The sequence below is a fragment of the Falco naumanni genome, chromosome W, assembly GCF_017639655.2.
Source record: "Falco naumanni isolate bFalNau1 chromosome W, bFalNau1.pat, whole genome shotgun sequence".
NCBI lineage: Eukaryota > Metazoa > Chordata > Aves > Falconiformes > Falconidae > Falco > Falco naumanni.
Window position 1 is genome coordinate 13,529,121 of NC_054079.1, and position 18,635 is coordinate 13,547,755.

The window sequence follows — 18,635 nt, forward strand, 5'->3', positions numbered from 1 at the left end:
AATGGGTATATTAATAATTACCATCTTGCAGAGGTAATTATAAACTGTTTAATACTGATTAATAATTAGAAATGTTTTAATCCCTTTAAAGGAAGGGAATTAAATCCGAAGTATTACTATTACTGTTAATAATGCACAGTGCACTTTCACGCTTATATGTAGTGGTTTTCTCTTTTATCCATTTCCCAGTTTAACACTTACTTTTAAAATTGAAACTATAGTAGGCAAGGTTATTCAAGAGAAAGTAGGATGGTGGTTGCAAGGGTAAGTTTGGGCTGAGGGGGGTTTATTGAAGAGAAATGAAGCCACTGACTTCATTGTGTCTTACAACAGAATGGAGGAAAGGAGCACAAAAGAACTATTAGTATTAATATGAATAATGACCTATAAATATTCCATTTGTTAACCATGTAATCAATTCTCTGGTCTCAATGGATGCCTATCTCCCCTTTTGTATATTTGTATATTATAATTTAAATTCATACATTATAATCACTTCTTTGGCTTACTGGTTTAATGTATGAGAGATTATTCATTTAGCAGTCAGATATTTACTCATTTATATTGGATTGGAATTGCAAAGTCCTTACTTAGCAGATTTAGTACACTAAGTAGTTATTCCATAGGGCAGTAAGGTTAAAAGTGATATGATACAAGGGTTTCTAAAGCTGACAGAGGCATCTGGTGCTCAGCTTTGGGTACTGCTGGTAGAGGCATTGTTTAGACAGTCTTCAGACATAGTTATTTTGTTGGATGTATGTGCGAGCTCCATACCAGAAAGACATAAATTTGTTTTTAAATTGTAGCCTGGTGATGCTTGCTGAGTATTTACAGGTTGACAGGCTAAAAATGGAAAGCTAGAACATTTATCATGCTGGCCTTGTTGACAGTATTGGGAAGAACCATTTTCAACAAAATCATTTCATCAGTATGAACCTTTCCTCATCTGTTTTGTCCACCCAGCAAGTTTGTTTGACTCCTGGTAGACCATCTAGTACTTAAGAGAGGTTTGGGAAGTGGTTTGTGACAATAATTGGGGTAACAAATCTAGTACGTCTAGCTCTGATATTCTCTCTTCCCCAGGATTTTAGTAATTTTTGAGGTTTAACACTGTTAGGCAGCTAAGGACCACACAGCCGCTTGCTCATTCCCCTGCATAGGATAAGGAAGAGAACTGGAAGGGTAAATGTGCAAAAAACTAGTGGGCTGTGGTAAAAAAAAAAAGTTTAAAAACCAAAGCCACATGTGCAAGCAAAGCATAATAAGGAATTCATTCAATGCTTCCCATCAGTGGGCAGGTGTTCAGCCTCCTCCAGGAAAGCAGGGCTCCACCACGCCCAATGGTTGCTTGGAAAGACAAACACCATGACTCCAAATGTTGCCCCTTTCTTCTTCGCCCACCTTTATATGCTGAGCATGATGTCATATGATATGGAAGATCCCTTTGTTCAGTTGGGGTCAGCTGTCCCAGCTGTGTCCCCTCCCAGTTTCCTGTGAACCCCCAGCCTACTTGCTGCTGGCAGAAAATTCCTTGATGACAGCACTGTTCAGCAATAACTAAAACACCCCTGTGTTATTAATGCTCTTTTCATCACAAATACAAAGCATAACCCCATACAAGCTACTATGGAGAGAATTGACTCTATCCCAGCCTAAACCAGTGGAATAGGTAAGCTAGACACTGGTTTCCAAACATGCAGGTGAGATTATCTTGCTTTTTATCTTCTTACAGGTAAATGCCTTTTCCAACTAACGGATCTGTAGGCCATGGAAATCATGATCACTCTCAAAAATTAGTGCTCTATGAATATATTTCTTTAGAGACAAACATTTTGAAAGTTACAGGGAAAAAAAGCCTACAAAAAGAACTTTCCATTTTCTTTTACCTCTACTTTTTATCACAGGGCTTCAGCTGCACCTTCAAAATATAACGAGCCATCTGTAGGGTGTGTGTTGTATTCTGGATATTCTAGCTGTCTGAAATGTCACCAGAGTTCTAGGCAAATGAATATTCAGTGACCATAAATGTCAATCAAATAGTCAGAGACACTCACATGCTTGTAGAGATGGAAGAACAGGGGGACATCTGCATAAACATGTGAAAGTGATCCAGCTGATGACCCTTCCTCTCACACAGATATCTGTCTACTCTTCCAATTCAAATATAAGTTTCTATATGGGAATAGGTAGGCAGAAAGACATATGGACAGTCACATGTTAATGGATGGTTGGCTGGATAAAACTGGCACTAAGCAAAGAGGTGATAAATAATTTTGCTAGAGATGAGAGCCAGTGCTTTTCAAATGTTGCACATTCTAGAAGCCAGAACTTCTCATTGCCATTATCGCTGAGGGCATCCCAGATTGACCTGTTATAAGCTGTTATAGGACTGTTGGGTTTTAGATGCTCTGTCAAGTCTTCATCTTCTTTTGGCTCAGAAAGATGAATAAAACTCAACTGCTGGGCATTTCAGTTTGAAAGGAAAAGAGAATGAAGTTTCAGTCTGGAAGGGGACTTAATTTCACCTGTAACACTGCCCAGATTTCTCATAGATTTCCATTACTGGCTGCTTTAATAATGTCTCTCCCTCCCTCCCTCTTTCTTGCACAGACTTGGCTTCAGTTCTATTTATTCTTTGCCTTCTGATAGACTATAGATCTGTTCATCCAAAGTCATAAATTCTCACTAGTATGATACACAACAGATACAGGGACTTTGCCTTTTGGGTCCAACAAAGACTTCAGAATCTCTCTTGGTAACATTATCTTCTACCTTTTTAATTTCTTAGCAGAAACATTTTCTATAAAATTGAAATCCTTTATCTTAAAACCATAGATCTTAGGTGTGACCTTGTACCCTTTAAATATTAATAAAAGCCACTACTGAATGCTACCTTTCCTATTTTGCTTGGTCAGCTTAACAGTAATGTCTACTATTTTGTACTGCTTGAGAAACAGCCATCCTCTGTTTATCCACAGTAGTTAATTTTCTTTTTGGCCCAGGGGAGATTAAAGAAAATTTCTTCCCCATGGTTTGTTTTGGGGCTTTTTTGTTTGGTTGGTTTTTGTTTGTTTTTTTTTTTTTTTTCTTTTTCCACTGTGAGTTGGGTTGTCAAAGTTATTGGAATTACAATTTGGATTTGTTTCATGTCTTTTAATTAAGATAACATTACTGGAATTAAAAACTGTTGTTTAAAAAGTATGACTTTATGTTCTATTTCTACTATTCTGTAGCATTTAATGAAGGGATTCTCAATCAGTTTATTTGCATTTATATTGCACTTTTCAAGCAGGTACTTTATAGGACTCCCTGTCCCCGCCCCACCCACCCCCACCGCCCTTTAAGGAACTAGAATAAACAACTAAATTGCTAGAGATAACAGCCAAATTTGAGAAGTTTCAGCATTTTACTTCATGAAATTCATGTATGAGACCTTGCACATGTGGACAAGGTTTTGCCCATTTTCCAGCTACAGAAAAATTCCCTTTTTCACAGATTTATGAAAACAAAGAGAACGGCAATAAGACAATGGACTATGAAAATTGCCTTTGATACACCAGCAGGTTTTGTTTCATTTTGTTTTTGTGTTGTGTGCTACGTTATGTTAGGTATATGGTATCGTTTCTTAGGGTTCTTTCTAGTTTTCAAAATATTTTTCTCTTCAAAATAAATCTCAGCCAACAGATCATATTCTCCTCTCCATTAGATGATTTGGATTTAATGAAAGAGAACACTAATGACACAGTATGCAAAGTTGTATAAACAGATTTTCTCACCACCTATTTTACTACTGCTTTTCCAGAATCCCACTCAAATATTCACAGAGGTCCCAATCTAACTTTCAAATAATGGTAATGCTTCATGACTTATAATGCTGTCAATTCACAGGGCATGTTAATCTGGGCTAGCACAGGGTGTCCTAACACATTGCATTCAAAGTAGAATACTCTGCTCATTGATTGCTAACATATCTCATTCACCCTTTTTTCATGCTTGTCTTAGGAAAGGGAGGACACAAGACTGCTGAATAAGGAGGATACCAATCTGTCTTGCACAACTTATGCAGCTAGACTGGAAGTAAGGCAGTGGTTTGTATTTTTTAATATAAAGAATTCAAAGGACTTAGAGTCCTGTGAATTCATAGTTTCAGGTGTGATTCATTGGACTTTAAATAGATATACACAGACCAAACATTTTCATCTGAGCTAGTCACTGCATACTCTCTCTATAGTAAATGGAGACAAGTAATCACATCCAAGGCATGATTCCTCTCATTTTAAAGCACGGATCTAAAACATGCTGTGAAGCACATAATTCTATTCACTGGCTGTAAAGGAAGTTTACCTAAGGTTAAGGCATCATGGCACATGTTTAAAGCTAGATAAAAGCTAACTCTTAATTAACTAAATATATAAAGTTATTCCTTCTCTGAGTTAAAAACAAATAATATTTAAGCATACGTCAAATTTCTATGGATATCAAAGATAAATATTCCTATTGATTTTTTAAAAGTGATTCTGTAAATCTCACAAGATACCTACCAATCTTTGGTTCTACCAGTTCCTAAATCTTTCTCTATATTTGGCCACAAAGGTTTGTCATACCATCCACATTTTATGTTCTAGGTTTTGATATAATTTAAACATCCCTTAAGGTTGTGGAATGTCTCCAGCTTAAAGCATTGGGATTTTTTTCCCCAGAAATGTCAGGATCTAGGGCTGTTTGTGGTTACACACAATGACTTCAACAATAGCACACTACTTTCAGTACTGAGAAAAAAGAAAAAAAAAAAAAAGAAAGAAAAGCTACCACATAATAGAAAAATCTGAGGTAAAGTATATAGAAAAAAAATATGTGTGTGAAATGTGGATTTTTTTTTTTTTAAATGTGTTTGAAGGAGTTGGTTTGGTTTTTTGGTTTTGGTTGTTTTGTTTTGCTTTTTTTAAAAAACCCCAAACCACAAAACAAACCTTCACAAACAAGATGTGACAAATCAGAGTGCCTAGAATCCCAGGCTTTCTATTTATGCATATTCCCTTATGTGCAGCTTCTTAAGTGTCCATTTGTTTGCTATGGTAATTTATGTCATTCTGTATTGTATTATACACCTAATGCACAGCTGGTCTCCTAATGTAGATTTCTTCACTCTTGCTTCCACATAAACCTTTTTTGCACCAAGTATTTATCTTTACAATAATTTTCCATGGTCTCCGATTCTCTAGGCAGCATAATATTTCTGATTGCCAACCTGCTGGAGCGGCCTGGGCACATTCAAATCCAAATGTTAATGTTTTCTACTTCCTACATGGGTAAAATGGAAATTTTGCTTCTTTTAAATGTACAGCTTGTTGTTCAATATTTCTCAGTACCATACCAAGCTGTAGGAAACTCATGAATAAGAGAAAGATGTTTTGCTTTTGTTTTAGTTTTAATCAATCTGTGTTGCAAAAAAAAGTGACAGAAAAAACTAGGAATAATTTCTTTACTATCTTCTTGATACTGAATGGTGTCGTTTCAGAGCAACTGAAACAACTTAAAATAGCAACCTGAGCATTGTCCTGGACTGAGATAGCTGTGGACAAGCAGGCAATTGGAGATCTAGAGATGGCTAGACACCAAGTTTTTTAGGCATTTACCTTTTGTTGACTTTGCAAAGATTTCTGTAGGAATTCCTGTGTTATGGGAGGTACTCCAAGATTCATGGATCAGAAAATCTCTACGTATGATGTGTTATGTAAATGTACTGGAGCTAAACTTAAAGTGGACTGAATGTACAGCAGAGGTCAGAAAGAATTAATTAGCCAGCTATCTACACAGCATCTCAGATGGGTTAGTGAACTTGCCCTGACCACAGAGCCTCAGCCACAGTAGCAGTGACACTGGAGACAAACCATTCCCTTGGAAGAGATCAGGCATAGTTTTTAAAGCCAGGGATAAGTCAGAGTGAATTCTCCACTGAGATATTTCAAAGGCAATCCTTAAGAGGTTCTCATACCATTGCACTATGGTGAAGACTCCAGAGTAGACTGTGAATAAAAGTTTAAGAATAATTGCAGCAGCAGTGCTGCTTCATAGTGCATGAAACTTTAGAAGGTGTCATAGCTTCTCTAGAACTTCAAGGTTATTCATAAGATGTTTCCTTGACAGAGCTTTAGGAAGAAGGCTTTGCACACTAAGAAATAGGACATGCACATCTTAGGGCATACAACTCACAAAACATACACCAAAGAAAGAAATTAAAGAGATATCACACTTCTTCCTTATATTTCTTCCACCTTCCAAGAGCTTGTATGAGTGCTTATTAGAGCTGCCCTTAGGTGGTTTACATTTATGTCAGTTTTGTATTGAAACTTTCTCAGGACTACTTCAAAGAAGCACAATAAACAGAAAGCAAAAGGGACAAGGGAATGCACCCACCACCAATGCACCACCCAATGTGGCAATTGGCTCAGCAGGGGATCTATAAAAACTGTTATGTTCTTTTGGAAAAAACACCCAAATCCAAACAAAACAAAGCAATTCCACCAGAAAAAAAAAACACCCAAACACAAACCAACAAAGTAACAAACAGAAAAACCAAAGCAAGCTCCTTAGGAAGTCCCATTTCACCCTTGTCCCCTTAAAGTGATATAAAAGCCTAGGGAAAAAGAAAATCTTAAATCCGATAAGCAATCGAGCATCTCCAAACTGTGTATACCAGTGGGTGAAGGTGAGCATGAAATTCATGACTTTGGTGTTTGTGCTGAATTACTCTTCATTTTAGCTCATATACTGCTGCTTGCTAAGATCATCACTAACTGAATGATTTTCCTCTATCTGTCCAAAAAGGCAAGAAAAGTAATGAATAGGTTGAGACATCCTCTCACCCCTAGGAAATGCCCTTTCCAGGTCAAGGTTGGAGTCAGAATGGTAAGAGGTGTGTGCAATGGGAGCTTGTTTCTGTTGTAATTGCTAGCAGACTAAGCAGACCTGAGCCTCCAGGGATGTCGGTCCGTCAGTGATAAATTGATACAAATAATTCTTGAAAAGTTTGTTTTGCTGCCATTATGTTAATATTTGCTTAGTGGATATGAGTTTTGCGTGAAACGCCTGCAATCCAGGGGAGAATGAGGCACTTTAAATTAATAAATAACAATAACAATGATGACATCAGGGTCAAGAGAAAGAATGGCTAATGAAAACCATCACCTGCGCTCAGCCAGAGCACAAGAGTGAATCCAGCTTGATGTGCACTGGGGAATCCTGGGAATTAACAATTAAAGGCTGTTTCTCCAGAGGAGAGAGGGCTCCATCTTCCTCAACATTGCTAATGAAGTGTAATTCATTTTACCTCTTCCCCACCTTTCAAAATCAAAGTTCAAGAGGCTGTAGCAGACAAATTTCAAAGGACAGGCATGCATACCTCTTGCAATGCTGCTCATGCTCTTTAGGGAATATCCTCATGTTCTATTAATTATTGTACTTCTCTGGCATTATTATTCATGGACTAGCATCTCAAAATACTTGACTTAGCAGTGGTTCTGGAACTTATACTAATAAGTACAAGGCTGTGTCTTGGGTGAAACATGATTTTTCTTATGGGTACAACGAAGGGTAATACTTTTCTTCACAATTCAGCCAGTTTTTTTCACATCTGTGAGCAGAAGGCAGTCGTTTGATTAATTATATTGGTTTCAATATTTAAGAGGCAGTGTTGGGAGCATATCATTGGGAACACTGGTGTGGCACCCATGTAGACACAACCCCAAGTGGTATTGCTGTCATGTAACCAACAGGCTATCAGCAGGCAGAAGTGTGAACACACAGCAAAGTCCCACACCACTGTAAAAGATATGAGACAAGCTGCTTAATAGAGGTAACAAGCTACTTTGCAGGTTTGCAAAGAGGTGACCATAGCTGTGTGCAGACTTTTTCAGGAGACAGACTGTCAATCCTCCATCCCGCCACAGCACTTGCTTGGACATGAGCTTAAATTGCATTGGAGTATTGGTATCTCAGACAGTGGAGGTCTTTGGGAAAAATAACTTTTGGGTAGCTAGGAGTTAGTATCATAGTTTACAAGAATTTGGACCTATTAAGGCTAAAGCAACTGACAGTAGCTGCTTGAGTGGCTGGAAGAAGTTCCCTTTTGAAAGTCCTTGACATTAAACCAGTTTGTTTTGCAAAATTGGAAGGCCAAAGAATCACTGTTTTAAACCTGAGTGAATGAAATTAGGTTTTAAACAAATACATGTTTTTTCATGCTTTTAGACAACTAACAAATTTCAAAGTAAAAAAGAACAAGTTTTGTATTTAACTGTATTTTTGGTTTTGCCTGCCTGATTAATCTCATTTTAGGGACTCAGGAAACCTGGAACTTCAGCTTCACTTTACAGAATATTTCTAGTTAAACTGTAAAGTTTTTCCACCTGGAGTTTGGACATTGTAGGTGTTCAACTACAAACATGGCTCTGAAATGAGCTCCCAATCTGAGTTTTTCCATGACATGAGGACATTCTCCTGTGGGACAGTTTAGTCTTTCTTAAACATGAAACTTATCCGCTATCAAGTGAATTAACTTACTAACCAATACTGAAATATGTATCTTATAATTTTAAGAATTTTAAATAGGTAAACATTCGGGTTTTTTATTTATTTAAAATAATTCAAAGTACATAAAAGCTTATAAACGATGTTTAATTTGAAAAATAGGCAAGCATTCTGCTATCAAGTAGTCAGTTGGATATAATCCTAACATGAACTGCACTGCTAGGAGGAACGATTCCTTTTTTATTTTGCAAGGATGTCATTTCTTCCTCTGACTAAATAATAAATACTATTTTTAAATTATATATAAAACTTGGTAAGAAAACAAGGAAGAAAAAGCCTTCTTAGCTTTTAACTGATCTTGGCATTTCCTTTACTTATTGGATATCAGTGCGAAAAGCAGATTGCAATGTTTAACTGTCTAATATATGCTGTGAAAGATTTCATTGATACTGCCATGCTTAATTGTTAGCCATTAAAAGTCTGTCATATTACATGCATTTCTACACATTATTACTAGAGATTGCTTTGTACAAGAGTGCTTTATTAGGATAGGGCAATTTGATGGATGTCAAACATGGAATATATAGTACACTTTATGCATACATATATTACATGTATCTAAAATGAAACAAGAAGTACAATTTGATGACATACAGTAACACAGTGTATATTTGTGAATAGTATATGACAATTAGTACTATAGTTTTAGAACAATGCATGCTGTTATAGCTTTAATTCCAAAAATATACACACTCTAATACGTAATTGTCATCCCAAAAAATACACGTGCTGTGATAGTTGTCATTATAGAAATATACATACTGTGATAGCTGTGATTGTGTAATACATATTCAGTAATAGATGTCAGCAATGAAATAATAATAATAATAATATCTAGCAATTTTTCATCCCAGGTCCAAAAGAGCTTTAAAAATATAGTATTATGCCCAATTTTCAGATGGAGGAGCTGCTGTCCAGAGAGGATAAGTGATTTGCCCAAGGTCATGCAGCAGACCCATGGTGGAGGTTGGAACAGAAAGCAGATTCCTTTTCCTCTGGCCTGGACCTTGTGCTACATCTTATCAAAATCACCCCTTATGTGAAAGAAATGGATATTCTTCCACAATGGGACTTGTGATTGTTTAGAAACTGGCAAGACTGGCTCAGCACCTTCCAGAATCAAGACTCATTCCCCTTCCCCTTGAACACTGATAACAGAAAAATTCACAACAAATCATTTATCTGACAAATTAGCTTCCTTCTACTTCCCAGCAGTTCACAGCTTTCTCAGATTTATTTGCTATCTGAAATGATTTGACAGACTTTTCTGTCTTTTTTAAAAATTTTATTTATTATTAAGTCTGTGGGGATACTGTGATTGTTTTTCTGGTGTTTAAACAGGGTGCTTATTCGCAATTGGATAGAGAAATTTCATAATCTTGGTGCAATCTCCTTGATTGGATAAAAAAGCAAGCACATCTTACTGAAAATATTTGCATCTTTAAAACTACTACTGCCAATAGCAATAAGTGTTTGATAAACACATTTCTGGCAGGAAACCTCAGTGTCTGGAATGTTCACAGAAAGGTGGGTATCAGAGAAATTAATTCATGTAGAAATTCACACAGGATTTTCTACAGTATTTGTTGGACTTCAGAAATGAGATACATTAACTCCCAGGATTAGTCTGTGCAAAAACATTGATGCAATTAGGAACATTAGGTACAAGAAATACTGGTAACAGAATACGAATGTGTGAAAGTTGTCAGAAAAAATGATTTAATAGTAGCAATGCCGCCATTACAAGTCGTGGTCACTGTGCAATGCACTGTATGAGCATAGCATGAAATGATACACATATTCAAAATGGCCATTGAGATGTGAATATTTTTAGTGAACAACATTTGTTTCCATGCACAGTGCTGCTGCCAGGTGTATTCTGTACAGAATGGGAGTGGAAGTATTTCTCTCTAGGGTCTCTTAACAATGCACATGAAGGACATATTCAAAAGGCCACAAATTTCCAAAGTACTTGGAGAATCTGCAAGGAGAAAGTTTGAATGGCAATTTGTCTACAAAATGTTTTCATTTAGTTTCTACATAACTGTTTAGTTACAAATCTCATTCTTCGCCCTTTTCCATCTATGTGCAAATCAGTAATGACTGAAGAGAACCCTCAGATAATGAGTCAATCAGCCAAAAACTTACTTCGTCTCTTGCTTTTCCATCTTCCCTTTTCAAATGTACTAAACTTCTGAAATTATTATTAGTGCAAATTAAAAGCAGGTAATTGTATTATTGAGATAGGCAATGAAAACATGAGAATAATACGTTGCAGTGGAAGATCATAAAATATTGTATGAAGTGAAGGTAGAAGAATTAAATATATATGTAAATGTTACCACCAGCAGTAACTGTACATTTAATATTCAGGCATAATGGGGAAAAAATCCCCCTAAAATGGAAAAAATTAGCACATCCTCAAATTTAACTACAAAGGAGATGAGTTAGAACCTAGAACAGTCCAGGAACATTTTTCCCAAATGAAGGAGGAGACAATTCAGCCATACTTTTAAGTTTCTTGTGCTCTCCTTCTCCTAGGGCTGTTCAGGAGTACCTCAGCAGGCTGAAAATAGGTCTAGTTGGTCTTTGGAGGCTAAGGAAACTTCAGGTAGTTCAGAAGCTATGCTGAGAGAACACTACAAAGCTTTTTTTTCCAGTAAAGCTTTGCTCAGCCATGCTGATGTATGAGATCTAAAAACCTAGTTTTCTGCTGGACAAAGTCTATACAGCATATAAACACTGGACACAACCTTAGCTGAAAAGTGAGCTAGACAGCTTTCAGGTCTAGTAGGAAAAAGAAAGAAAAAACATGAGGGGGCAGGAAAGGAGGGCATCAGAAATTTTCTCAGCTCTGCTGTGAGTAATATTCATGCAAGGCCATGCTAGCTTTGCACGTGTTTTTCTCATTTTCTATTCAGCTTGTCACATTTGTTTACAATTTGTCTTATTTTGTCATTTCCTTTGTGCCTTCTACCCTTATGCCAAACACACTTGTAATTTATTTGAAATTCAATAAATGTATTGCTGGTGGAGTGGGACAGTTTTGATGGGTACCCCAAAGGGAAAGGAAGAGACTTCTGAGCACAGCAGAGGTGAGAGAAGTGAGACAACAGGTTGGGTAGAATCAAAATATTCCCCCTTGCTCTTCAGTTGCAGTAAGGGGAAAGCATTTAATACTTAAAAGAAGTTTAATCCTCATACAACAGGGAGGGGAAAAATTCAGTTCACTCAGAAGATGAAGTAGAATTATAAAATCCCTCTTCTTCCACTCATACCTTTGACAATAATCTAGCATAGTCTTTCACGGAATTAAGAAACTGGTACAGGCCCTTGCTCTTCCATGCATATAACATATAAGAAAAGACCAGAAAATCTCTGTTTTGATAACTTAACATTCAGCTATGCAATGGATTTTCTGAGAGACAGATATGTTTGGTTTCAAGCCGTGTTCTGCCTGAAAAAAAAAAAAGAAAAAAGAAAAAAGAAACTAGTTGTATTAATTCATGTGAAGTCACAGGAAATATGCCAATTTATACCAGCAGTGGATCAGGCCCACAGGATTTAATATGTTCCAAAATCATTTGGAAACTCTTTCTATTAAATTGCTTCTCTGGCATATGCTAGATTTCAGCAAAGAACTGTTTTGTTTTTAGAGTTTATTTTAGGAATTAGTCACGGATTTTATTATTGAATATAAAGGTTACCAGATCTATAATGGTAAATGAAGTGGTAAGTGAATTCATGTTTGGTAATTTCCCACTTTGATTAGTATGCTTTAAAAATGGTACTTTGCTCCATATTACCTTTTTGGTATACTGTAATAATATTGAATTTACACAAAAGATTGTTTTGGTGTGTATTTGCATTGTTTCAGCTGCTGTGTGTACATGACACATGAGGGTGGTAGAAGGGTTGCTTTACAGGGTCATTAAAAAATTGTGGCCTTGGCCTCCTGTGATCATTCCTATCCATCTTTTTGTGAGAGCTCAGGGAGGGGGGGCGATGGGGACGGGGGGGACAGGTCACCTCCAGAGCCCATGGCCATGTGCCAGTAAGGCTCAGTGCATTCCTTCCCTCTGAATTTCTTCTGTGTGTTCAGCTGACTAAATTATGTTTCCCTGCGGTTAGCTTGATCCAAACCTGCAGAAGTCAATGAAAAGACTCACATATATTTCAAAAAGGACTAGGCCCTCAATTTGCTGTTGGTGATTTCACCCCAGAAGTGGCTTCCCTGTCTTGTTCTGAGTTTATCACTTTGCCAAGTTCTTCACACACCTGACAATTTATTCAGATTAAAGACACTGCAGCTCCTTTGCTCTCTCTGTTTACATGACTGTGGAAGTACCCTTACATCATGCTCTGTACAGCAACATCAATTTGGCTGCACGAGGCAGCACAGAAACTGTTTTCTGACTCCTTCTCCTTCTTTGTGGTCATCTCTCTGCCCTAACTTTATGCAAACCATTGTGTCACAGAAAACACACTTTGTCTGGGATTTGCTGAGTTACCTTCAGTATTGCTGTTGATACTGGACTTTGCGAACCATTCCTGTTTCAAACCAGTTGAAGCACATATTGGACTGTTACCTTCAGTGATAAACTCTGTGGATCAGAAGATGTCACAAGGAAACAGAACGTGTGTTATGGTCTTACTAAAGGATGTAAAGATATTAATCTGCTTCTGAATATGTGTGAGAGACCCAGAAAATATGGCTGGATTTTCAAAGGTGACTCAGATAAGTTTAGTGCTATTTAAATGTGTGGGTTTGTTTCTGTAGAGTAGATCTAGATGAGTTATGGTGCGTGTATGTGTTTATATTTATATATACATGTACACATACATGCAGACATATGTATTCATTTAAACATGTGTATAATAAAAAAATTCTTGAATTAATAATATATGTCAGGAAAGATACGTATCATATGTTTATAATACAATGTAGTACATCTATTGTGTAGTTTACATGGTTGTTAATAGTAATAATAATAATAACAATGATAACAACAATAATTATTATTTTTATTATCATCATTATTATTATAATTGCATTGTTGTAGCATCTATTTTACTTCCTGGTTGCAAAAGAGCTATTTTTAGGTCACTTAAATGAAGATATATGAAGCAGCTGAAGATTCATAAAGTTACAGAAGGATGAACATGAATGATTTGTGATAGCAAAATAGTTTAGCATTAACCAACAGAGAAATAAGAAACAGAGGTCCTATGAGGCGAGTGGGAAATACACTCTGGAAGTCACCAGTGCAGAAACCTGCAATTTTCCCCTTCGATATATAGAGCTGAGAAAAGCAGGATGGCAGAACGGAGTTCAGTGTGGAATGGGAAGAAGTATTTTGCTGAAGTCTATTTCTGATTTTTACTGAAAAGTCAGGAATTTATTTAATAAGAAGTCCACATTTAGAAATAAATTAATAAAAGCTAAATAGAGGAAAAGACCTAAATGAACAGTAAGCTAGAAGAGTCAGGCCAATCCCTTGTCTCAGTTCTACATCCCTGTGTATCTTTTGGAGGCCTATCAACTTGTAAACTGAAGAGAGGAGAAAGTAAACTAAACCAGAGTCTGTCTCATCAGATTAAGTTTCCTTTAATAATAAAGGGAATAGTAAAGCAAGGCAATACTGGTACAAATCTATGTTGTGCTACTGAGTGACGCAACATTCAACTCACAGTTTAGCAACAAATGAGCAGAGTTTTCTCCCAACCACTAGGTCAAGCCAGGGGATGGACAAGATTTTGACATTATGTTGAGATGCCCAGATGAATTAATGGGACCCTCCCTATACTGCAATATGGGCTGCAGTGCTGTCCAGTAACTCTTAAACAGTAGCTCTTCATCTAATGCAGAAAAAATTGTGCTGTTCTAGGTCTGCATTACACTGAAGGTCAGCAAAGATAATCATAATAGCTTCTACTAGTTTTAAAATACAGGACTCACCTGCTTATCTCTCTGCTTATATAAGCTTGCCATATTATGGGGATACTCTGGGGAACATCTATACAATCTCAAAAAGATCTATCTTCATTGATTTTTTTATTTAATAATAAAATTATTTAATCTGTAATTCTCAGCTATTTCAGTGATTCTATTCTCTCACCATAAAGCAAACTGAAACAGAAAAGTCGGGGTTTTTTTCCCCCAAAGCCCTCCTTAGAACTTTACATTAGGGTTTTCTTTCTCAAAAACCACTTCATTCTCTTCCTCCTGACCTGAGTATTTCTATGTGCTGTTGGGCTTGGACCCAGTATTTTCTACCCTGCTAACTTATGTTTAGTTAATTTCCTTTCCTGCATCTCATATGATACTTATCATTTCAGCTGTACTATACCTGCCATTTAAACCACAGTCCTTTATTTGATTTCTCTTTTATCAAGCACATGTTAATTTCCTTCTCTTTTGCTCTGTGCCATGATGCCCCTTTTCTCTAGCAAAATTCTCAGGGACAAAAGTTACACCTTTGCTCTCGAGCATTAGGATATTTTACAGAACTTCCCCTCCTCACTTCAGACCTATCCCTCTTTATCTTTCACCGAACAACAGCACTGCAAACTGAGTGTGAGACAACACAGCTGAATGATTGATGCTCTTGAGGTCCTGAGTTTCTTTTCCTTGTTTATTCCCACAGTCACCCTCCTGAGTTAAGGGTTTCAGTTGGTACCTGCCATGGTGACTAGAAAAACAAGGGTAAGCTGCCAAATCCAACGACTGTTTTCTTGTTTTCATATTGCATTTCCTTATTGGTTGTGACAATGTGCCACAATTAATGAGAGCAGAAATACCTATGTTTGATACCATATGCATCATACTTAGTAGTGATGGATTAGCAATCAAGAAAATTAATTCTGCCTTTACAAAGTAACATCTGAACTTTGAAGTTAGGCAAAAACTTTATAGAGCAGCGCAGATAAAAAAATTCTCCTGGAAATGGGATAGCCATTTTTCCATTGTACCTACATAATTTGTTCTGGACTGAGCCCAAACAGAATGGTATATTTCCCAAGAAAATGCAAGGATCACTTATAAAAAAATTGAATTTCACATAGCCCTGTGATTCTCAGGCAACACTTTAAATGTGAAACCAGTTTCAATGAGCAGGAGTCTGAAAAGGGGCTCGGGAAAGTAGAATGTGATGCCAGAAACACATCCAGATCTCTTGGATGACCTTGGATAAATAGCTGCAGTTATTCTGAGCCATAGTTTTTAATTTATAAAGTAGATCCTTCCTTAGTTCATAAATTAATTTTGTGAATAAAATTTATGAATCAATTTGAGAAACTTCTGTATTGTGGAGAGAAGTATGCATGTACCTTGATCACTAAAACAGCAAAAACCTAATGATGGAAAAAGTTATTCAGTCACTCAGGGCATCCTCCTCCTTCCTTCATAGTCTGCAATGTCTTTAAAGAATCCCATATGAAACTAAGACAGACAGACAGAATTTAATATGATGTTGGACGCTGATTTATGCAGATTCCACCAAGCACAGGTCGTTTACCTTACTGGAAAAAATTGTGGAAACCTAAGTTGTGGCCCAAAGTTTGGTACAATATTTCTCTTTACAGATACCACAATAAAGTTACTTGTTTGAATTAATGAATTTTATGACAATTTTATGATATCAAATCATTCTAGAAAACAGATTTGATGCTTTCAAGCATCTGAGACCTCCTGGAAGCTCATTGTCCTGTCATGATGATGGTATTGATTCTGAATAATGTCTTAGTGCTCACTGCGACTCTGGTTTGTTGCTCTCTTCCTTTTGATGCTAGGGCTAGGACTATTTTTTACCTTATTTCAGACAGTTACAAGCTAGATACCACCATTGCAGGCAGCCATTCCTCATTGTCCTTAATCTTAAACTAGTAATTTAGAGAGGTCATAGCATATATATTTAGAATATTTTATACATGCACTTGAGGATGAGAGGGATCTCATCCTGGACTGCAATGACTGATAACTAGATCTCCATTTGTTATAAATGCTGAGGGCTACTTCCTCTGATGAAGGGACTCACCTTTCAAGCATCTCTACACCTATGGCATGAACCCTAATTGTATTTTTTTTTTAGCTGTCTCTAAAGTGAGAGAAATATCTTGCTTTATCAGGTATAAATAGGTAGAAACACTCGCACATAAATGCAACAAACTGTATATGCCAAATCCAGTATTTTCTTAGGATGAATGGTATTTTTCAAATAAAATTAGGTCTGTGTTCATGTTGGAAGTTCTGAGAAGCATCCAAAAGAGATTATATTGTGATACAAAACTGGTGAGAGTGAGAAGAAAGTTTTCTACAGAGGAAAATAAATGACTGAAGATAGAAAACCAACCAAATGCATGTGATGCTTTGGCAGATAAGAGGGCACCTCTTCTCTTTCAGATGACAATTTGGGAATGGTATAACCTGAAGACATAATGCCCTTTAGCAAAAAGTAACAGGAGACTCGAGGCTTGAATTTTTCATATGGTGTGACGTCATGTTTATATTTATTTATTTAGTTAATAAAAGATTATTAAAATATATGGGTCTTAATAATTAGGCATGGTGGGTTTTGTGGGGTTTTTTTGTTTGTTAGTTTGGGGGTTATTTTAAACACATAAATGTTCTTGGGTTTTGTTTTGGGTTTTGGTTTTTTTTTTCCCTTCCTGACATATTTAGTCAGAGATTACTTTTATATAGACAGATGATGGTGATTAGAAGTTTCTAAAGGAGTTTCCATTCACCGTAAATACTGACAGTTTTAACCTACTGAAAGGGTGTTTATAGCAGTTTATTTTCATAACTGTAGTCCATAAGTCTGGCTTTTAGAAACAGCAGGGCTGATAAACCATGAAAGAGCAATTTACGGAAGATCCTGTAACCTGGATTGCTGGAAAGAAGGGGAAGGAAAGAATTTTAAGAAATGACCACTATTGATCGCCTCATACAGTGGATGGCATTTTGCCTTCATCTTCAGGATAATTGGACCAGGGGATTACAAATCATTAGCAATAGAAGACTTTCCTTACTAGACAGTTAATGCACCAGTTAAATCAGCTAGTAGGAATAGCTCCTATGTTGCAGTCTAAGTATGTTTTCATTCAGCTCATTTGCACTCCAAAGCTGAAGTCAATAATTCAGCTCCAAGTAGGTGCAATTGGGGGATATTTACCTTTTGTAGAATATGAATACAAGCTGAGAAAATCTCTAAATTCATTTGCACAGGACATTACTGGTCAGAGTGTTATCGATTTGTTAATAAGTTAAGATTGATTGATTGATTTTATAAAATCATTTAATAGAATTAAAATATAGAGGAATAAGAAAATTTTTATAGAAAACTTACAGCTATATAGTAGAAGTAGTTATGAGATCTTTTGTACGTCCTGTACCAAGGCTAGAAGAAGGGCCTGGAACTATTGTGAAAACTTAGGTAATAACTTTAGGGTTGAAAGGTTCCTTTGTACTTAACCAGTCTTCTGTATGTAGAGGTGTATTGAAATGTCAGAGTATGAGATTAATGGGAACTGGGGAGAGTTGACTGGAACAGCTTGTAGGTGCCTGCCAAGAAACTGTGAACTTTAGTAAAAGGTAATTCCGGCAGGGGGAGATCGCAACCACCGACTCATATACCACCTACCCAAATCGTACCCTAGACCCATTTCTAGACCTTTCTAAGCTTTACTGCGCAGAATCGGATATAGGAGGAGAGTATGTAAATGATTTATGGGAAATGTTATGATTATGCATGAATATTTAATGAATATGTATGAATAAGTTCTATATATGGAATCTGTTTTGGGGACCTGGTGTGCGTTGATCGTGAGAGGACTCGCTCACGCACCCGGCCGTCAATAAAGAAGTGTCTGCTTATCTACATCACATTGGTGTCGATAAGTTCTTCATTCCGAGATTTCGGTAACAGTTTTGGCACCCCAGATGGGACCTCGCTGAAGGAGACCGGAGGAGTCGGGGACCTGATCGGTTCCAGCCGGCACCGAGGATTTCTCGGGGATACCCATCGATCCCCGATCCGTAAGGCTCT